The following is a 24078-nucleotide window of genomic DNA, read 5'->3' on the forward strand; positions in this document are numbered from 1 at the left end:
CTCCAATACACAAACAGCCGCACAATGGGCATGGGTTTATGTTCTGTTTTGGAGTCTTGTCTGTGTCCTACATCTTTTCTGCTGTTTTGTCACCGCTCTGGACATTTATAGGCTTTGCAACTTTGTGGCTTCCAAACTGCAATCAAATATATGGGATTGATTCTAAGTGGTAAAGTTCTAGTGACACACACAACCACATGCACTCTCATCAACATGGAAGTAGACATGTGATATCGATAGAACTGACTTTGTAAACCTAACAAACTAATTTCTACAACAGAAAAGTCATATAGACTCCCCTCAATAAATGTGACCTCTACACAAAGTAAATAACAGTCCTCATATTTCTCTAGTGCTGAATTTTAAAAAAGAATAAAGAGTGTAGAAATCAGTCACTATTACTCCCCTGTCCTCCTCTCTATATTCCTACTTTGATTCACTGCTGGCAGGTACAGCTGGTTGCATTCATAACAAATAGCCCAGAAAATCATTATGGTTAGCACTGGTACAGATGTGGAATCGGAGATCGTGGGTGGAGCTCACACTTTTCTGTTTGTTAATGCTTCCTTGACCGTTGTTTTATTGCTTATACAACTAACATAGACGTTTTCAGAGTGTCTTCCTTTTTCTCCCTCCTGCTTTACAGGTTGCGTGGAGGAGTTGAGCCTTGTCCGGGGTTAGACACAGCAAACTTAGGCAGACAGCAGAAAAACTGCATCAGAAACACCACAACTATAACTTCACTTCCGTGAATCTCACTTAGTACATCCTTCCCGTGCAATTAAAATGCTGAGAATCATTCCTGAATATTCACATGCTCTAAATTTAGGTTACATTCATGAGGGCATGCCTTACACTGCTAAGAATTGTACTGGTAAGAAATTGGTCATTTTCACAGAACCTGAGTTAAAAGGAATTTGCGTAAACGCTCGCCTATCTTTTCAAATTTGACAGCCCTATAAAAGTTTTGTGTATTTGTATGACCTGCTGAGATGTTAACAGCCACGCAGTCACAGATGGAGTTATAAATGTGTCACAATCTGGGAAACTCATCCCCGTTGTCATAGTAACTGTTTGAGTGACAGTACAGTTTGTAGTGAGGAGAATAGAAACAGGATAAAACAACAGATTGTGTATTCTGTTTTTTCCTTCTCATATTTCCATATTTCTCACTTTGGTTCTTTGTCTTTCTGGTTGTTTGTTTACACTTCTTCTGTCATCTTTAGCCCTTCCCCTCAAACTCCTTTGGAGTGACTGTCAAATAGCCAAATTAGTTTAAATTCTATAAGTCACATACAGCATTGCAATAAAAATGCAGTAAGTATATCGACTTAAATCCACATTATATTGGTTTAAAACAAAGTGCTACCTAGTATTAAAAAACAAAAGATTTTTTATGCATCTACATCCCTGCTGTCTACTGTGTAATTTTAGGATGATCCATTACTTTATTGTTTTAATCATCTGATTTTTAGACATAATTAGTTCTGGTTCAGCTTTTTTTTAAAGATCTGTACCTATTCATTATTTTATTACACCCAGTGAATTGGGGAATCATGCACTGTTTTATTGATATTTAATTTTTTAACTTGGATGCCCATCCTGCCACGTTCCTGGTTGTTTTGTCATACCATATCCCTTCTCACCTAATTTCTTGTTCTGTTTTTTAACCATCCCTGATTTGTAATGTTTTGCTCACTATGTTGTCCCCCATCATCTTATCTTCCTCAGTGTCTCCACCATTTCTCTCCTTCTCCATCGCCTCACTCGCACACTGGGCAGTCTTCCAGGGAGACTGTATGTGGTGCTGTCTATGGCTCTAATTCAACCTGACAGGACATTCATCATTAGCCACAGCCTTTAATGCTGCACTGCTGTTAGTAATTCTGTTTCAGCTCAAGAACTGTGATGTTGGCCATATATATGACCATTAGAGAACAAAATATATCCACAATATCTGGGGACTCCACTTACACACTACATGCCTCTGGAAAGTATAGCACCTTGGAGTACTCACCTGTTAGAGTTTTTCTTTCATGCTGGAATAAAAAAACATCTACAGAAGGAAAAAGAGAGACAATTACTTATTCATAAGGGGCAAAAGAAATCCAAACAAGTCTGACATTGAAGCGAACATATCCCCTCAAAAAAATAACACACTTTTAAACACAAACAGACACAGTAAGTCTAGCATAGGCAGTTTGACGGCATTATGCAGATTTCTAAATTGAACAATTTTCTGAAGAGTTCATCAGTGGGAATTAAATCCATCAAACGTAGGTCCAACGAGTCTTCGCTCTCACTGCTGTGGATCGTTGTCTGTACCCGCTCGTCAGGCCTGTTTGTCTCCTTCATTCATCCTCCCTACTGATTATTCACTTTAGGATGCTTGCGCTTCCACGCCTAATTAATTTGTACAGCATATTCTGCTGCCAATTTCAGATTTGTTTTGTGGTGGCACACACAAAGACACATGCACAAAAAATGAAAACAGACCAAACACATCTGCTTTAAACACATGGATAAACCCAGACTGCACATGTAGTGAAGCTACACCCAGCTGTCAGACATTTTGCCTCATGCATGTAAAGAAATTATTAGATTATTATTAAACTGAAAATACTGCACAGACTCACTCAAGAGCTTTCACAGAGTGTACCTGTGAGTATATCTCTCTAGTGTGAGAGTGTTTGACTAATTATTGAAACAAGGAAAGTCCAGGGTCCTTTACTGCCATTTTCAGATCCACTCTGCTATATTAAGTATCAATAAGATTTTCTTTAATTGTGTCCTTCACCGCTCCCCCACTGCATATATGAGGTGGTTAACACTTTAACACTCTAGCCTGTGTAAGAATGCATTTTAGTATTTCCTCAGGGGTACAGCTGCCAATTAATTTAGATAATCAACTCTCTTGGCCTCCATGTTACTGTCTTTGGTGCCTCATTAACTATTGCAAGCTTCTTTTGTATTCTCTTTCTGTTGGTATCCTTCATTGGAAGTTGCTGTGCATCTCCCTGTCAACTCTAGCTTTGTAGTTTACATTTAGCCTTGGTTCATCCTTTTTCCCCTGTCCCTCTCATCATTCTAACTCAGTTCTGTCTCATTTGTAGAGATGAAGGAAAGAAGAGGAAATAAAAGGAGGAGGAGAACAGAAAAAAGGACCAAGGTGAGGCAGATAAGAGTAGGACAATAATACAATAATGTTGATGCGGTAATTAAACAGTCATGCTCTCTCTCTCTCTCTCTCTCTCTCTCTCTCTCTCTCTTGCACACACACACGCACACACACACACGCATTCATGCACGCGCACACACACACACACACACACACACACACACACACACACAGACACTCACATTCTCTCCAATCAAGTTCTCTTCATAGTTTTGCTTAATGATTCTCTGCAATCTCTGCCCTGATCCCATGACAGTTAATGAGATTAACTTTGAGACGCACAGAGATACAGAAAACGCTGTTCTTCTCCAGCACACATACATATGTGCATTCACTTATTCACTATACAGAGTCTAAGTGAAACTGGGAATTCCAGGTCCTGAATAGACAAAATCCTATTGACACTTGTGACTGATAACTAAAGAAATGACTTTGAGGAAAACCTTTTCAATAGTTTGTAGCACACACAATGTTGCAAAGAAAGATTCCTGAATATCCCAAGGTAACAAACTAACCTTTGACCTTTCTCCAACAAGATTGATAAAAGGATGCCCTCCTTTTCCAGGGCCATGGCTCTTGAACACTTCAACCTTATCCAGATAAAAGAAAGCTGTTTTCTTTAGACACACACACACACACACACACACACACACACACACATATGTGTGTGTGTGTGTGTGTGTGTGGCTGAAAGAAGAACTGCAGGTCGGATTTCCTCATGAAATGCCACAACTATGCATACTGCAAACATACAACACTCTTAATGCCTACATCTGAATATATTTAATATCTGTATCAATAAAGTAATAGGTTTCATAAAATCAAAATAATATGTTTGCATGATTTCACTATTTTTTATATTGGTCTGGTCACAAGCTACTGAAAAATCCCAGACATTATTTTATCTTAGAAGTTTGGTAAACGTGCTGGACAAACAGCACCACTAAAAGGTAACAATATTCAATAGATAGACACATAGATACATTATTGAACCCAAAAGGGAAATGTTTACATTCGGTATCCTGTGTGAAAGTCCTGTGTGGTAGTGACACACTTTAAAGGCCTAAATAGCATATTGTGTTATCACATTCAACACTACTGCAAGGTGTCACCAAATAGTAAGACAGATCTCTTCATTCTTATAGAGTTGGTGCTGCTCCTGAGCCCGGACAAAAGGGCATCTGATGTTAAAAACTCATGCCAAATCGTTCGTAGGGAACATGTTCCGTCGTGGCAACCCCTGAAGGGACAAGCCAAAAGGTGTTGACCTTTTATGTATTTCATAATTGTCTATTTGAACTGTTTATTATTTGAACCACTATCCACCTCAATTCAATTAGTTATTATGTATTAGATCAATAAATACTTAATATTTTCATATATATTCAGCATGTGTTCTTTTTACTTTTGGCAATGCAAGACAGATAAATTATGTCAGACTTCATTAGGTTTGATGTGTGACTGAATTATTAAATTGCTCTGGTAATTCATTATTAACTATTACTTAAAAAGTGATAATTACTTATAACTTATGTGGTACCCTACAACAAGGATAAATTATTGAATCATTTGCATTTTTGTAAAAAAAAATATAACTGCTTTTTGAAAAATGATCTAAGGTTGTTCATACAGAATCAATGGATGAGTATATGCAATGCAAATATATTTTGAAATAATTCAGTGCTATGCAGTATATTGCATAACATAAAGCAAGATGTAAAGAGGTGGTTGAGGAAAGAGGCATTCATCTGTGTGCTACAGACCTGTGTTTGACTCCAATGTCTTGTGAGTGGTTACATTTAGGCCATATAAACACTTGGGTTAAAGTATTAGAAAAAACTTTGTATTGTCTTATAGCAAATAAACAAGCTGTATTTGAAGTCATCCATTTTTTAAAAATTAGTGTTGTGAGCGCCTAAATTGCTATCGTCAGACAAACAGGTTGTTGTACTAGAAGATATTTTGGTGAATCACAGTTTGACCAGACAAACATAAGAGTTTGCTAGTAATCCAAACAATATAGGCAATTTTAAAAGACATTAGTGCATTTTGTATTTTTATTTTAGTTGTTGAGCCTTGAGGCTTGAACATTATATATATATATATATATATATATGTGTGTGTGTGTGTGTGTGTGTGTGTGTGTGTGTAAAGCAAAAGCAAATGTTCTTATCCACGCTGCATCCTTTAAGACAGATTATAGGAGCTGATGCTAAGACTGTGCAGTCCTCAATAAACCTTACTGATACAGATAAAACTTTAAATCCTATACCATGCACATCTACTGTATGTGAACCCGCATTTTAGCATGTTGCCACCACCTGAGATGGAATATAGCGCCATCTCCTGCCTGGTTAGCCTTAAAGGCAAACAATAAGCAAAATGAAAAAAACAACATAAGACATAAGACAGATCTATACATAGAAGGTAATTAACAAAGCACCCTGCTTAAAAAAATCCTCCTTTTAACCCAATATTTATGCCAAAGCATTTGTGGTAATGGGTGAGTTGCACACTGGGCAACATCAGAAAGTTGTACGATCAAAGGACTAGTAGAGCCACCAGCAATGCACACATAAGCAGAGATGGTCACTTGATATTAATTTGATTTCTGAAAGAGACACAGGATGGAGAATAGACAATGCAGTGTATCAGAGAATGACTAGTTTATGTGGGTCAAGCTTTTGTTCTTGGCTTCATGTTCTCTTCAGAAAAAGCCTTATTGCACTATAGGAGAAAGAAACAACATAAGAAATAATGTGTGTAAAAATAGGGACAGAAGACAGCAGCTTAGAATCTAATCAAAGCAAGGACACTTTGTTGATTGCCCCTTTAAAAACAAGAGGGAGAAAATTGCTTTGGTTTGTTTCTGACATGAAGGCAAGAGACAATTGATACTAAAAATGGTTAAAACGTTGCCGGCGAGAAATGAAAGGAGCCTGTAGTGAAATAGCTAAATTACTCGTTCACAGACCAGGATGGGGGAACAGCGAATGGGTAATCTGTGGCGTCAATCCTATTCTCTTTTCTTGCCTCTTCCTCCAGTCCATTCCCTCACTCCAACAATTACAGAGCTTTTCAAAATCCATTGCTTCCCCTTCCTCTCTGCCTTCAACTCTTTCTGTCACCTCCTTATTCATGCAAAGATGCTAAAAGCCCCAAAAAGGGAAAGGCACCACATAATGGCTATGCTTCAAAGACACATTGACCACCAAAGTCGGCATACGCCATTTACTGCATTAGGCACATCACTTATACTAGAATAAGCTATTGTTCTCTTTTATAAAATTTAACATTTTCGGAAATAAATGACAAAGAATATGAAATAGATGATCATTATAAAATAGGCCTCTTCGAGTCCAAATGTTTTAACTCTATGAGATCAGTCACCTCAGTTATCAGAACTATTTTCTATACATTTTGGACACTGTAGACAAAGTATGGTCAATAGATAGTTCACTTGTCCAGTCTTTCAAATGTCAAGTGGATGTATGAGTGAGAATATTGCAGGTTGAGAGTCAACAGCAAGGCAGTGAACAGGAGCCTGATGGCCTCTTGAGTACACCAGGCTCAACCAAGTGCAACAATCCAACAAACAACATCAGCTGCATTAGTGACGACAACAAAAGCAAGACGACGTTGTCTGGAACGCAAAGTGCAGCGCCAGCTAATTAAAACATAAGTAAATCAGAGCTTAATGAGTTGTAATTGTAGATAATTGCAGAGTTGTTGATGTATCATGTCTAATTGGCTGCCATTGCTGAGATAATGAGAAAAGTTTGATTACTTTATGCTAAACGTGTTAGCGAGGTAGCAGGTGTTGTTTCAAGGAGGTGTCACAAGCAATCCCATATCTCACATCTCAATCGCATCACTCAACTTCTACAGAGAAAGAGAGGGAATGATCTTTTCCCCTGAATGTCTCCCAAGTCCCTAATTATGCATACGAGCTAATGCAACTCACTTTGTTTCCCTTTTAATATATGATTTAGATCATGATAGAAGTTTCATTTGTAACACTGTCCTGGATGCAAGCTGTTCAAATTTGTGGTATATGCTGATATTTTTGTAAATATTCTTAATACTGGCTTGCCAATTCTCAGGAGTTATTCTATACCTTAATCAACTTCACAGCCAAACAGAATCCAAATACTTTTCATCTGCTTAATAGTTTTAGTCCATATAGTTTATTCCCAGGATTACATTATGAGAGAGACACTTCGTTATTTTGCTTTTGATCTCCTTTCATCCTTTCCATTGTCTCTGAAAAAAGCCTAAATTATTTACCTTTAGATTGTATCTGATGTTTAACTGGGGTGTTTGGAATGAGCTATAGTCATATTCAAAAGGCATTGTATTATACCTAACCTAGGTTTCTCCAATTAATTCCCACTTTATCTGTTTATCACCTCTGCTAACGCCCAAAAGCAGTTAGGAGACATTTAGGCTCCAATATTCATATTGATTAGCAAATCGCTATAGGGAATATAAAAAGGCAGAAAAAAGAAGATTGTAATATGTAACACATACCCACAAAAGGAAATAGAAAAAGGGACACACGCCCTTAATGGTATTAATTGATCTTTAGGACGTATGAATGTGTGGGTATTGAATGTGCACTTGTGTGTGTGTCCTGAAGGAAAACACGTCAACGTGGCTAGTCGTGCATGTGATTGGAATTAAAGTCAGATTACATCCTCAGGATACTAAAGCTGTCTGGGTTTTCTGACCTGAATCTGCTCATGTCCATGCACACACATGCAAACACTGACAGCCTTGACAAGCAGGTAGCAAACAATGGATTAGTTTAAAAAAAGAATTTTGTTTAGAAAACAAAAATGTCCAGATGAAATGTTTATTGAAAACTTTGGCTGAAATGGTAAAAATGGATTAAATCAATGTGTCGCAGGAACTTAAAACTGCATTAAATGTATGTTTCGCACAGATTTATGTATCAAACACATAATAAGTGGAATTCGAACCAGATGATTGAATAAATACTGTACGAGTTAAGATGTAGTGTGGATTTGTATGCTAATAATCAATGTTTATTGTTGATTGATTTGATTGATGATTTTGTTGAAAGATATTGTCAATGTTGTTAAACATTATGCAGGCTGGGTTTGTTTATCAGCTAACATTTATTCTTGGATAGTACATCAGAAAACGTTAGGTTCAGTGAACTTTCTATTGAAATTAGACTTTTTTATCGTGTTAAATTCTACTCTCTTTTTTTTCTTTTTCACAAAACAAGAAATGTCTAAATATTGTTAGAATAATATGTATCTCACACCTTCAAATACACACAGATGGAAGTAGTTAATAGCATATGATGGTGTATGACACATGTTCCCATTTTCTTTAACTACACTGGGAAGATAAATCATTAATTTTCATGTTGGATTGCTTAATAATTTAATAAAAAGGATTTTGTCCTCCCTCCGTTTGTGTCTCTTGTAACCTCCAAGTTTGTGTGCATTCAACCTGTGGTACATACATTTGCCAGAGTTTCTTCTTGCTAAGCTGCTGCATTTTAAAAGTTGAACCTGTATATCCTTCATTAGTATTAACAAGATAGGACGTGATATTGTGTCCCATGCGAACTGATCTTACTGCTGATAATGCTGATTATCAGTCTTTTCTGGAGCCTTTTGGGGAAGTACAGGCTCTAGCATCAAGGCTTATATCAAAGTTTTGCCGTACACCTTTGATAAAACCTACCTAAACTCTGAATCAGTGATTGATACAGATGTGCACAGATAAGATAAATAAAAGATTTGTATAACCTTCAGAAGGCTGATTTTAGAGATTGCGGAAGCAGTAAACACCCATGAATATGCAATGCTAACAGAAAGTTTTTAAAGCCTATAGAAACTTGGAAAGATTGTGTTTTCTACCTTAATGTTTGCTGCAAAGCATTTACAATCACAGATTATCTTTAAACTTTCAGTGGTTTGTATTTAATAATACAAAGCCGAGTAACTTGCTCTTCTGCCTCATTGCATCCGGCCACGCTTCATCTTTGTCTCTCGTGTCTCTTGTCCTTTACTGCTGGCATCATGTAACCAATACTGTAACAAAAATAGCTCCATGGTGTTGTAGGGGATTTAAATGATTGCAAGGGAAACACAGCGGTGCAACAAAGAGGAGTTAAGGACAAGAGAAATGTGGATTGATATGGAGCAAGATTTGAGCTTATTTTTTTTTCTTTGCTACCACCTTCTCCTTCTCTGCTCTTTTGCCTCCCTGCTTGGATGGGTAATTGGATTTCTGTGGTGAGCAAGGGGTCTGCTCTCTTAGAACTTTCTGGAAGGTCAGAGGTGGCAGGGCAACACTGTGTCACAGCTAATCTGTCCCTGGACAGCCCTGGGTTAGTCAGGAGAAACAGCAGTGCATATGCACGTTTGTGTGTCTCTGTCTCTCTGTGTTTGAGAAAGTACACTATTTTGTGTGAACATGTGTGGCCGGTAAGGGTCACACTCCTTGTGCAGTCCGAGTAACGGTGGGTGGCAAGAGGGAGGAAAGTGGAGGGTAGAGCAAGAAACAGATATTCTGTCTTAGTCCTTTATTGGGAGGTGACCCTGAACAGAAACTAAAAGTATTTGTAGTGCAGTCATTTAAATGGACAGCTGACATAAAGACAGTAGGTATGTCTTCATCTGTCTTGCTACTCCGCTGACCACCCTACCCATTATTTGCATCTGCAGCTTTCTTTGCGCTTCTACAATCCTGGCCCTTAGGTGCCACATGGTTTACATGACAGCTGGATTCACATTAATGCGGTGGGGGCAAGGTAGATGTTGTACATCACAAGGGCAGTTGGTTATGACAGGATGACAAAACCTACAGGACTCTCTGGGCCTATGCTTTTAGCAATGTAGGTGCTGTGGGAATATTTCTGTGGAGACATATGGTCTGACATTGGTTAATCTGTTAAAGGGAAACACAGGGGAGATGTTACTGTAGTCTGTGTGAAAAGCATCTCTGCCGCTTGCAGGGATTCCACGGCCATTCACAGTGATGGGAGGAGTGCAACTCAAGAACAGAAAAGTCTTGATGAGTTGGGAATGCTATATGTTGCAAGTCTTTGTAGTTGATTTAGTTCTCCACAGTAGTGTGAGCGTTTCACCTTCATTTGTGTGGTTGTGATTTCTGCTGTTCTTGTTTTCATACAGTTTTGACATTATTATTAGTTTTGTGTACAAAATCTGAGAGGCCTGCCTTGTGGTAACTTTGAGAGAATGCATTATCTACCCAGTTCTAAACTAGGTTTGATCGTTACACCACTGCCGCAAGATTTGTTTTGGAGTCTCTGTGTGTGTGTGTCTGTATGTGTGTGTATCTCATTAGAAACTGAGAGGAATATTTAGGAGAGCCCGAGAGATTTATCATACTAATGAACACTATCCAGAGGGGAAGAGACACACTTTTGGGCTAGGGAGGGAGATAGGGAGAGAACTGCAATAGAAGAGAGAGGGGAGTGAGAGAAAGCAGCAGAAGGGAGAATGTGCAGAGGAAAGAAAAAAGCTGAAGTGTTTATACAAAGTCAAACCAGGATGAACCTCGAGAGTAAAAGCCATCATCTACATTGACTTTTTCCATTAATCCATTTATGTTATTTTTTGGTGTCAAAACATCCTGTCGACTTATTATTACATTATTTTTCCCTAGATACGAGACAACGTTGCCTTATGAAAACCTAGGGGAACACAGGCAAAAAAACAGAACACAACACTGAAATATCCATACTATAGCTTTATGGCACATTCTGTTTTGATTCTGAATAGATGGATCACTGAACTACGCACTAACTAGACAAAGACATATCTTATTCATTCAACAAGGAGACGTGGATGAAACGTTTCTTTTGTGAATATTAAAGCAAGAAGTGGATAAAGATAAGTTGTTGACAGGAGCATTCACTAACTCTGCTTTATTCTGACTGATTGCTTTGCGGCTGTGATTGTTCACAGATCGAGGAGCTTTTGCGTATGGTGCAGTAATATGAAGAATTGTTCATGCCTCAGTGAGGGAGCGTAGACATGTGTTCACTCAGAATATACGCAGGATATACAGAATATACAGGCAGCTCATACACACACTGTTATTCACAGTGAAGGGCTTTTGTGCTCATCACAAAATGAGTTCAGCAGAAAAAAGTATGGACAAGGCCAAGAAAGATGACTTCCTCTGAAAAATAAAATAATGGAACGAAGTAGACACGAGGCATCTTGGGACAGGAAGCTGAGATATGAGACAACTCTTTGCTGGCCTTGCTGCTTTAACTCCAGTTTCTGTTTTCATGTCAGTGGTGGCGTTTTTTATCGTTACACAGACATATGAGGTTCAGTCAACCACCGGTGCTTTCCTAAGCAACATGTATTATATGCATTAAATCCCATATTTTGGAACGTAATACAACCATAGTGCTGTATACATGTGTCATCAGATTGCAAGTTAAGTGTGTATATTATATGAGAAGAAAACCTCATATGGATCGATAAAATATTACACATTTAAAAAAAGATGAGTAAACTGCCTTTAGTAATAGATCACCCCCTGAGAACCACTTGGCTTTCTTCTTTCTGTTCTTAAAGGAAGACCACATTGGTTCAATAAAATGTCTTCCAGTGTTTTTGCAGTTTCAGCTAGAACATAAATATAGTCTGTTTTCAAAACCTATACACACACACATACACACACACACTTATTGTAGCATTCTGTAGTGTCATGACAATGAAATATTAACTTACAGTGCATAGGAGCTCTGGTATGCGAAGAAAAGAAAAAAAAGTTTAATTTGTTTTATGTTTTTTTTGTATGTTTTTATATTATACTATATGGACACCCCTAAATGTTTATATTGCAATTTTAGCTTGTTATGTATCGTTATATGTATATTATTTACACATATCTATAAACCTATTTCAGTTCTTAATTGTTTTGTTGACTCATCTATTCACTCCAATCTCTTACCTTTGTGGACTTGTCATTAAACCACCTCTCAGTTTCATTTCTACCTTGAAGGCCAACATGTCATTTATTGACATTTGCTGAAACCACTAGTGTTGTCCACTAGACGTCCCTGAACAAGTAGACATCTATGGGACATAATAAAGCTGCTTATGTTCGTTTTGTAAGAATATTATGTATCTCCTTTTGAAAGTGCATTTTCAATTAGCCAAGTGGTGTTATAAATGCTTTATTTTTCTTAAAAAATAGATGTTTTGCTGAGCCACATACAGTGGTTCATTTTTTTAAACTTCATGTGAAATAATCAAAAATGGAAGATTTGGAGATACATGCTTTTTTTTTTTCTTTTTTACAGATAAGCAATGTTGTCCGCACACATCGTGTATACATCGACAATTAGTGCTCAAGGAAATGAAATGTTCATCACAGTAACTTGTTGTTTGGTTTGGTTTACAGTATCTGAATCTATGTTATGTTTTCTCTCCTTCTTTACCTCCAGCCAGCTTTAACATTCACATAACCCATCCATCTCTCGATCCATCTTTGACCACCATATTCATTCATCCATCCGTTCTGCCAGCACCTATGCTTTCATAACCCTGTTTTTCTCTATTCCCCCTCACCTCATTCTTTATCTACCATTATTTGTCAAAACCATCCATCCCATCATTCATCATATTAATTAGGTTCTGTGTCATTTTTCTCATCATCTTTCACATGTCTATCATTGATCTCTCTCTGTATCATTCAAGGATTTTTAATTGTCTCCATCCATTATTAGGATTAAATGAATACACATGCAGTACATTTATTGCTCATTATACATTCCTTGGTGGGCAGAATTGACACCATGGTACGACAAGGTTTCTGTATAAATGTCAATGTAATGTAATCATTGTAATCTAAAAATGCATAGTGCATTATATCATCTCAAACAAAAAGGACAAAGACAACATAGATAGGTTGCATGTGTATGCAGAGGTGGAATCACAGTGCCTGAATTACTGAGTAAAGACAATATAATCATATTCTAAGTATTGTGCTTGTTCTAGTAGCCCATTTTTCATCAGGTTGCCCTGGTTTACCAGCACCTGATGTTTGAGCCACTACGACTCTTGTGTTTCCAACTCTCATCGGTGATGAGGTAAAATGAAGGCCCTTTCCTAAGGTCACCATTGCTGTTCATCACATGGCTGAACTCCCTGGGCTAGATCATCATCAAATGTGGTTGTGGATACCAATTTAGCAACCATCAGCCACCTCCTCTACATGGATGACATCAAGCTGGATGCCAGGAGTGAATAAGACAATATCACTGATTCACACACCTAATTATTCTGACAAGCTAAGTGCAGCTAAATGGCCACATGGAAGCTCCTTACAATACATGGAGGGTTTTAACCCAAATCCAGAGGAAGGTGCAAAGAACAGAGTAAGATGGAAACAGATGATCTGCTGTGGTGACCCCTAAAAGGGAGCAGCCGAAAGAAGCAGAAGAAGAAGACTGTATACTAAGCTAAAGGAAGGAGGCAAAGGACTAGTAAGCGTCAGAGCCAGTATCCAGAATGAAACAACTAAGTCCTATTAATAGATCAGACAGATGGTCCCAAGTGATGACGCGCTTAGTGAATATATCAGGCAGCAGAAACCAGAGGAGCCAGAGAAAGAAGATCAGAAACTATCATAGAAAGAGAAACCTCTGCACGGTATGTACCATCAGAAGATAGAAGAAGTGGCAAATGTCGAAAAATCCTGAACTGAAAGGCAGCACAGAGGTACAAACCCTGGCAGCACAGGACAGACTTTATGTACAAGATCAATACAGGCCGGGGTCTACCATACCAGGTGGGACTCCAGGTGCTGTGCATAACAGTGGGGTTCAAGATGTTAGCAGGCAGGGCATCCATGGAACGCCATAGCCAAGTGGCTGGCATAGTGTACCGAAACACAACATACAGTCTCAAAGTCAAAATGGGACACACCTCTGAAGTTGGTTCAGCACCAAAAATCTGAAATCCTTTGGGACTTCCAGATACAAAGCAACAAACTGGCAATGAGTAACCTACAGGACATAGCAGTGATTGAAAAACAGAAAATGAGGGCTGTAGTGGTAGATGTAGCAACCCCAAGTGATGACCGCATAAGGAAGAAGGAACTGAGAAGTTTGAGAAATACCAAGGAAGCTGAAAGAAGCTTCTTTTAAACCTGTGACTTTTCTTTTATTAATCGCTGTACATTTTTTCATCACTATTAGTAAGTATCACTAAAATAATTTTGCACTTGTAGTAAAGATTTTTTTAGGCCGTGCACTTGAGTATTGAGTTTGGGTACTTCTACCACCTCTGCACACTCTGTACAGCATCGTATTTGGCTGATTGTCCAGAGTGGCCATTCTGACAGAAATTGCACTGTTTAAATATTACGTCTGTTACGTAATTTCCAATGTCTGCCAAATGTACCTTAACCAAATTGTACGCGTATTTGATAAAAACTTTTCACTGGTGCTAGTTTTCGTGTGCATTGTTTTTATCTTTGCCAGATTTCAGAAATTCTGAATATTTCGTACTGGCTCCTTTTAAATAACACTCCTCTCAGTCTTTCACACAGCAAACAGATGCTCAGTCACTGCAGTTGAAACTCCCTGCACCTTGATTTGAAAGTTTGCTGTATGAGCTTTTTAAAACAAGTCCAACAGCCACAAACTTTCTTTGCCAATAAATATATATATTTTGAAAAAAGTTTATTATGACTTTACACCATCTATGTTGCCCTGTTTATCTTAAGTTTCTGTCCCAGCTTTATCCTAGAACATTCAGCGTACTTCTTAGCTTTAAACAAAGAAATTGAACATCCACATACCAGTATACATGCAAACCTGTGTGCACCCTCTCGTACATGAACACAGACACAACCCTTTGGCACTGGAGATGCAGGAGTGGTAATCTGGGTGGATATTTCAGCTTTCTGATGCTTCCTCAGATTAATACCATTCCTCATCATCACTCCAGGACACTCTTTGAAGCTGGAAGGGGAAATTAAATGCAAGTTATGTGTCTACACTTGTCTTTGAGAGACATAGAGAAACAGAGGCAGAGAGAAAGAGAATGATATCTGTGTAGCTATGCCTTAAGGGCTGTTTGTAGATATGCATTATCTGTCAATCTACTTGATCCACAGAGACAATAACAGTTCATAGAGAGCTTTGATCTGAACGTGCCCTTTCCATGACTGTGGGCATTCATTTTAAAATTCCCATTTTTCTACGTGGTGTATTAGCTTCATTGAGTCTTGATAAAAGACAATATCACACCAACAAGCTGAGGCAATAAAAAAATTAGCTACTCGTATCAGAACAGATGGGGACTACTAAATGGGCAATAAGTGGAAATAGTATAATAGATGAAGAAAGCTTTTAATGGATTCATGTCACTTGCCTTGGTGGCACCGCCCAGCCACTAAGGGCCACCTTGGTGCCCGTCCCATCCCAGATAAAATAGGAGGGTTTGTGGCAGGAATAGCATCCAGCATAAAAACTCGTGCCAAATCAACGTGTGGAACCCGCTCCACTGAGGCGACCTCTGAAGGGATCTTTTGACATCACTTGTCTTGGTCATATAAGAAAATTCTAAGAGGGTTAAAGTGAAGAAGAAGAAGCTATCCTCCCTCACTAGCTCACTCACTAGCCACGCCCACGGGAATTTGTGACCATGAGAGATTGAAGAGCGGAATGAAAATTCTGGCTGCATCATGGGACCACTCTCTCCTTACATCTCTCCAGTCTGATATAAAGCCAGCATTACTTCAGCAATGGCTGAAGCATGTGTTCAGTTTCACAGTGCTGCTTGTCACCGGGGGAGACGTCACGATATTTAAATTGTGTTTCTCCCTCATCTAGACTGAGAACCATGATCTTAGACCTACAGTAAGCTGCAGTTGTCTTCAGAGCTCACAGTATCATGTTTTGGACTTAAATACAAATGTAGCTGACACAAGGTGTATGCAGCAGGTTTCACGTCAATGCTCACTCAGTGATCATTTCTCTGTTCTGTCTCACAGTGGCCAATGCCTTATTCATTATGACTCAAAATTCTTTGACCAACTCAGCTGTACCTGACTGTGCTCTCCTTCAGTGCACACAATATCAGAAATAATGGATCTCAGCATGCTTAGATGACATTTCCACATGGGTGTCTTTCCTACCTGACCTTCAGTCTGGACAAGGCACAGCTGCCTCTACATGGAAACAATGTAACACCTATCCAATCTGCCAAAATCCTTGTTTTAAAGTTTAACATCATTCATCTTGTGATGCTCACACAGCAGTCTCTGATTGACTCTGTGACCATAACACGACAATGCCTAATTGCCTCTAACGTCATCAGAAAAAAACATCCTTCTTTAACAAACAGTCTTCACACAGTTCTTATTCCAGGATGTTTTCTTTTCAATACTTGACTGCTACAGCTTCGCTGTCGCTAGCCTTCCTGCATCTACTCTAAAAACTCCCATGTAAATAATATAGTTTACACAGTTTACCTTTAAACTCTCAAAATTCTGCTCTCATCAGGCTCTCAGTGGCTGTGTCCATCCAGTTCTTAAGCTTTATGAACCTAAAAAAGTCATAATGGTGCAGTTGTAATGTATCTTGGAACCATGAATCACAGCCTACAGTCTACGCCATACAGTTTGATTCTGTACCCGTCGTCACACTGTAATAAATCCCATTAAAACTTTCTTTCTTAGAAAGTTGTAGCTGTGATAGCCAATGGATATTAAGTGACTGCTGTTTCTGTGTGTATAAATGTATATTCAATACGCACAGATATCAGAGACCAAAATACTTCTGTGTCAAACATAGTATGTAACCGGTGCCAAAAATGAGCAATGTTTCGAAATTTAAAGCTCAAAACAATTAATTGTTCTCATTTCTGTTGTCTCGCTTGTTCCTTCTCTGGCACATGGAAAAAGATATTTCACTACTGGCATTAAATATGCTGATAATGAGAAAAGCTTTTCCTCTTGGCATGTATATACAATAAAACAGGCAGTGCTGTTGTAAAGCAGCAGCAGAATGAAACACACACATGCAGCCACAAACTGTACTTGCATGTGCAAATGTTTTGAGCATTACAGCATGGAGCTGGTTATTTTCATTCCATTCTCTTTTCATTTTCGCTGTCTGTGTCTCTCTCTTTCTGTGTCTCTTTTTTTTGTCTTCAGGTGTCTGAGATAGATGAAAAGTGACTGTGGTGTCTCTAGGTGTCATAGATGGAAACGAGGTGATGACTCTCCTAAATGGACAGCCTGCGGCAACCTTCATCCAGATGCTCATCTGCATTCAAATTCATAACTTGTTTGTCCAAGTGTGTGCTCGCCTGTGCATGTGAGTGTGTGTGTAACCTATAGTCCTGCCAGCACTGTTCATGTTTAACTATATACTACCTATATATAAGTATGTAACCCGTGTTTGTGTGGTTGTGAGGTATACATGTATGAGCATGTACCTGTGGTATATGGTTTGGGATGTGATAACAGGTGAAAAGTTGTGGGTTGTGGGTTTGTTATGCACATACGCGCACACACACAAACGTCACAAGGTGTCAGCTGGTAAATTGGTTTCTCTCCTCTGGGCTGACAGAGTTGACAAGTCCTTTATGAGAGGCATAAACAAGGCTGCTTTAGCCCGTTCCCAACTCTCTCGCCATCCTTTCAATTTAAAGCTTCAAATCTCCTTTTAAACTGATGAACCTAATGCTACTATGCTCTGAGTGCCCACTTATCTGTGCGACTCATACTTCAGATCCCTCCGATTACACTTTCACCTTGTGTGTAGGCGTTATCGTTCTGAAAACTAAAGTCAAAGTGATTCTATGTGGACGTTTAAACAATGTTGTGGCTGAGTACTTGATGATCTTGAATTCTGATACCACTGCATTACAACTGTGGGCTGTCAGAGCTAAAAGTAGGGGGTAACCGAGTTTGTGGTTCTACAGTACACATTAATAATTGCCTGGCTTCACTTAAAGTCAGAAGGTGGCAAAAAGGTTTAACTTTCTTGGAGGACACACACTTATTTACCTTTTTGAGGATTGTAAAAGAAGATTGAAACCATTCACGTCTCCACCAAATTATGAAACTTTTACCAGCAGTTTGTTAACTTCACTTAGCAGCATGAAGACAGTCCCACTAATGTGGGCAACAGCCTTTTAAAAATATCCTCCCATCAGCATGTTGTATCTTGTTTCTTTAATTCATAGAGAAACCGAGGGCAAAGTTAGCACATCAGTGTTGTATAGAGAGTTATTTTATAACTATTATTTTTTTTGAAAACTGGTCTCCATCAAGAAACAGCTCAAAACTCCTTGTAAAACCATTAGTTTTTATTTTTCATTTTTAATAATAAATCTGCATTAGATGTGCCATTAGTTGAATACCGTTTGAAAGAGTCATTGTAGTACGTTCACACTGTATCCAGCCTTTGTGCCAGGCTAGAGCTGCCAGAGCTGCCAATGTCTGTGCTGTAACGTTTCTTCACATTTATCGTTACAAACTCGAAACATGTTGCCTTAACAGTGTGTATCGTGAACCTTGACCCAAATGAAATTGGTTTTAATAACACCCTTCTAAAAAAAGATATCCATCTTCATCAGTAAGAGGAAGAAATTTCATATTCTTAATTTTTCTCATGTCTGTGGCACTTAGTCAGCATTCCAGACTTACTGGTCAGTTTAGAAAAAAAATAAATGAGGCTTATTTAATAGTTGTGGATGCATACACATCTGCCTAAGTATGTGTGTGCACTTGTAAGTGTGCATGCTTGCATGTGCCTATGTGTATGTGTCCATCCCTCGATCCATCAGTAATGAACAGCCAGTTAATGAAGGCGCCCTTGCTCCTTCCATTCCACCAGCCAGGAAATAATTACCTTGTGTCTGAAGCCATTCTCCATCTGTACCACACTCTATGGCTTCATTTAGCTGCCATCTCTCTAAAAATCCAATTCTTTCTCTCCCTCCCTTTCTTTTCCACCCTCCCCTATCCCTTCTCTTCCCATTTTGCTACACCTTCACACCCCTACCTATCTAAGCCAGATAAAGCCACCTGACCACATACGTTTCTTTCTAGCTTTAAATATGATGAATTAATTTACTCCATTAAGTGGCAGATGATTGTAAGCGGGATCTGACTTTTGAAGGTTTAATAAAGCTTTTTAATAGAGTTTTCTATCTGCAGAGTCTTCTGTGTGTGCGTGTGTGTGTGTACTGTATGTGTGTTTGTTCTCACATGGACACATTCATTATACAATGAAGATACCCCCTACACCCCAGAGGCTCAACATAACTCTATTCTTTCTCCTGTCTTTTTGATTTTATTTTATAATTTTCTTCATTAAATATACTGCTACTGTCTAAAGATTTGACCTCTCCATACCTCCCATGCCTATTTTCTGTGTTTTTCTGTCAACCCATTCTTTTTGTTACAAACCATTACCTATTATTACTTTTGCAACTTGCTTTCTTTAGTTTTTATGTGGAAAATTAAAAAAAAATTAAAAAAAAGCAGATGTGATATATATTAACACAGCAATTTGGGCATTCAGTATTCATTTTGTATATTTTTCTTCCTCATTGTGTTTGTATCTATGTGAAAAAAATCACATTGCATTGAAAGGAGTTTAAGAAAAGACAGAAATTGATAATCCATACAATATAATGTAGTATTGTGCCAGACATTCTAAATAAGGTTTATTAAACAAAAAACGTATTTTCCACTCAAACCCATTATTGTCACATCTGTAGAAAAGGGCTCGATGGGGAGGCATGAAGTTTGTCTTTATACTCAGCTTGGAGAAAACACAGAGAGAAAAAATGGGTGATACATTTTTATCTGCACATGTGTGCATGAAGTCTCTTTCAGACAGTATGAAACAAATGCCAAAAAGGGAATGTAGAAGGGAAACAGAAGGTGGCACTGGTGCTATGCTATTAAAAAAGTGATCTTAAATATGTGGGGGATGCAGAATTAGGAAGAATGTTTGCTTGCTCTACCCAGGAAAAATGTATATACAGATAACTGCCACCATAATACCAATGACTTAATAAATGACTGAATAAAGGTTTTAAAGATGGCCAGTTCAATTTGTTATACTTTAGGTTACAATCTTCGTCTAGATTGCGTCTTTCCTGAGTAGACAGGTTTTCAAACTGAAATGCAATCCACGTTTTAAAAACTGTTGAAAGGTAAGTTTCCAGCTGTCTGTGTTTGCTTGTTAGACTTGATGGAATGGTTGGCATTTTTTGGTTAGAAAATTACTTTTTTAGCCCTAACTACATAACAATACAACACACAAACATCTGTAACCGCTTATCCTGTCCTTGGTTGATGGGGGGCTGGATCCTATCCCCGCTGTCATAGGGCAAGAGGCAGGTTACATTCTTGACAGATCTCCAATCTATCTCAGGGCCTAAATAGAAAGACGTGCACAGAAAAACAGCCATTCACACTCACACCTACCAACATGCATGTCTTCGGAATGTAGAAGGTAACCACAGTACCTGGGTGAACATGCAAACTCCACATATAAAAGGCTTCAACGTACAAATACAAACTGAGGACCTTCTAGCTGTGACGACTCCACCAACTTGCTGCCCTGCATGCATCCATTTCAGAATAAACACAAGCAGCTCAGATTTGCTAATTACACAGAATAAACAGTAATATACAAACAGATTGTGCATTTGCAAAATAATATATTGGTGGTGACATTACAATAGGCTGATTGAATTCCTCCTGCAGAGTTGTTTGGGATCTTGACACATTTCTTTGTTTTTGAGAATGTAGTAAACACTATAAAAGGCTTTGCCAAGAACCTTGTTTTCTGCATTCATACATGTATTCTGAAGTCGGGGTCTGCTGTAGAGTGCTTTTTGCCTTCAGTTATCCTTCCAATTTATCTTACCGTGCTTTGCTTCCAAAGTTTGTGCTGCTTCATTCGGGTTTAAATATTTTTCAGCAGCACTTTCATTCACCTAAAAAGAATATAGAATATGATGCATAGAAGTTGGCTAATATTAATAGTATTATCATCACTTGGTCATCATAGTGCACAAATTACAATGAAATGTAAATTGCTTTCAAAGTGCACTACACTAAATAAATATGTTATATGATAATGTTTGTGTGTTTGTGTGTGCGTGTGTGTGAGAACAACTGTAGAAAATGATAGAAAACATGGAAAGTTAATAACTAATAAATTATTTCTAATAGATTTTTTAAAATTAAAATAATAGGAAAAATGATCTTTCTGCAAATTTCTGTACTTTTACAATAATGAATGGAATTTTTTTATTAATATAATTTAAAAAAGGCATACGATGACAAAGTCACTGTCAGTTTATGTTTATGTTAGAGGTGTGTGTTGGTAAAATAGCACAAAAATAACAAGTTTTTGTAATCAAATGAACATAGTTTGGTGAATGGTGGGACAGAAACATGACTGAACCCATGAGCTTGTGGAGCTCAGTGGACTAGAGAACAGTGGCCAGGTGCTTCCAGTTACAGCTCAGCCACCTCTCAGATCCACCCTACAGAATCCTGCAACCAGAGAGAATGGACATACACACATAGCACCAAAGCAAGGCATAAGGGCCATCACGGCATAGCTTGGATGACATGTTAACGACATTATACAAAAGAAATCTCATAGAACAGAAATGACTAAACATGTGGTCAGTCCCATCAGAGGCACAAAAATGTGATGCAGATTGGGTTTATGAAAAAAATCCTGCAGCACTGCTCATTTACATACAGTGTGAGTGGGAATTATTATAAGAGAATAAGACAGATTCTGCAGTTCAGCTTAACCTTCCTGTATCCCACCATTTATCAGTTCATTCATTCTCTTTTTCCCTTTTGTTCGCTTACTTCATTATTTATTTCCAACCTTGGCCCTGCAATGCAGAGGCTGCAAAAATCACCTCAACCTCTTTTCCATCTCCAGATCTTTCCCTACTCTCTTACTTGCTCCATCTCTCCTCACATCTTCCTCACTCCTGTGCTGCTGCCCCATTCAGGCCTTATTCATTCTCTCATTCTCCCTTTTCCTTTATACAGCCACCTTTATTTTTTGCACCTCCGTCTTTCCATCTGAATCCATCTCTTTCTTCTCTCTTTCTTCTGTATTCAGTGCCACCTACAACACACATCCCTTCACAAACGTCCACAAAGCCTCCCACCAAAATTAAACTCTGGGGAAACTTGTGTGGGTGGTTTGTGTATGTGATGTATGTCAGTGTGTGTGTGAATGTAGGTGCTTGTGGGGCGTTCATGTTTCTATTTCAGCACATGATTTATAGTGTATGCGTCCTTGGATCTCTTTGTGAGAGCGAGCACTTGCCTGCAGTCAGGCTGTGTGCTGGAGAATAGATTGCTATGTGCTGAAATCTTAAATAATTTTAACAACTATAGAATTTTGTTTAATTTTGGAAAAAGTAGAAAGTTTGATGCACCGATTATCAAAGATTTGTTGCTGAGTATTCTTTAATGTAACATGAATTTTTAGGGAGGTATAAACTGAGACTAGGTTTTTAAAATGCTATCCCTACTTGAATTGTGTGTTTCATTTCTTTATTTACTTTCAGAAGCTTTGTCTTTTCTCAGATACTGAGAAACAATGATTATCCTCTTGCCACATTGTGTTTACCAAACACTTATCCTTGATTTCTAGTTTCTAACAGTTAGCATTTTTTTAATCAACTGCAGGTGACATATGATGAAATCAATAAAAGGGCAAAGGTCAGTATCTGAACGCTTCCTCGCAATCTCTCAGAAGGTGCAACTCCCTCAATAATGTGAATCAGGTTAGTTCACACCCAGATTAGCCTGTTAAGATTAGGGTAACAACTCAGCTCTAATAGTCCCTCGTCAACTGTAGGACAGGTATTAATAAACGTAATTTATTTGTGGTATTAAATCATAGAAAGAGGTGCAGAATTCAAATGCACCAAAAAAGGAAGAGAAGCTGCTTTTCCTCAATTAATATTGTATGTGTTTGAAGTCTGCTTTAATCACACACTTACAAATGCTGCGTTTGCTCTAAGTTTTTCAAACACAATTAATGATGGATCCTTGAAAAAACAAATTAGAAACGTACAAGGCTTTACCAAAGAATCTCTGTTCTGTAACCATGCCAACTTGAGATGGTAACTTAAGAGGTAATACATGTCAGCCAGGAAGACAAAGTTAACAGTTTAAACAGTTCGTATTCTCAGGAAAGCTGTTACTGGAGCTGCATTACCTCTGGACCCCAGAGGTGGAGCTTCTGCTTCAGAAAATTCAATGGAAAGCTCAGTGCCAAGGTTGGTCTTTTTGCAAAAATTGGCATTAATTTTTAAAAACATCCATTAAATGTATTAACTTATTTTAACACAAACGACCCCCTTTTGTCTGCCTTATTTTTTTTGTGACATAAATTAAACAATGTACTGGAAACATTCCAAGACATTTTGTTTTGATCTGCATTGACATGAGAGCATCACACAGTTGATACACATCCATGATGTAAATCTCCCATTCCACTACACCCCAGAGGTGTTTGACACCTGGTGACTGTGGAGGCCATTTGAGGCCAGTGATCTCATTTGACAGGATGGACATGGCATTTAAACAATGCCAATGTAGGTAGTATGGGGCTTAAACATTCTCCACACCTTTACACCACCAGCAGCAGCCTGATCTGTTAGCACAAGGCAGAATAGAGCCATGTTTTCATGTTGCTCACACCAAAGTCCGACTCAACTCCACAGATGTCAGAAAGTGGAAAACAAGACTCATCAGATCAGGCAATATGTTCCAATGTTCTATTGTCCAATTGTGGTGAGCCCTTGTGAATTGCAGCCTCATCTGCTGCTATAGCCCATCTGCATCAA

General features: G+C 38.3%; 1 long non-coding RNA gene across 3 annotated transcripts in view; it reads left to right on the top strand.

Annotated features, from left to right (window-relative positions):
* LOC137129495 (uncharacterized) overlaps window positions 1-19370 on the top strand; it is a 74409-nt gene extending 55039 nt beyond the window's left edge. For 2 of the 3 annotated variants that reach the window (XR_010914719.1, XR_010914721.1), the window contains 2 exons: window positions 3114-3169; window positions 4324-8550. This is a non-coding gene — a long non-coding RNA (uncharacterized lncRNA). Of the gene's footprint in view, window positions 1-3113; window positions 3170-4323; window positions 8551-17371 lie in introns of those variants that run through there. The other variant, XR_010914720.1, reaches the window with a different exon arrangement.
* The last annotated feature ends 4708 nt before the right edge of the window (window positions 19371-24078 follow it).

Source organism: Channa argus, chromosome 6 (genome assembly GCF_033026475.1).
Source record: "Channa argus isolate prfri chromosome 6, Channa argus male v1.0, whole genome shotgun sequence".
Classification (NCBI taxonomy): Eukaryota; Metazoa; Chordata; class Actinopteri; order Anabantiformes; family Channidae; genus Channa; species Channa argus.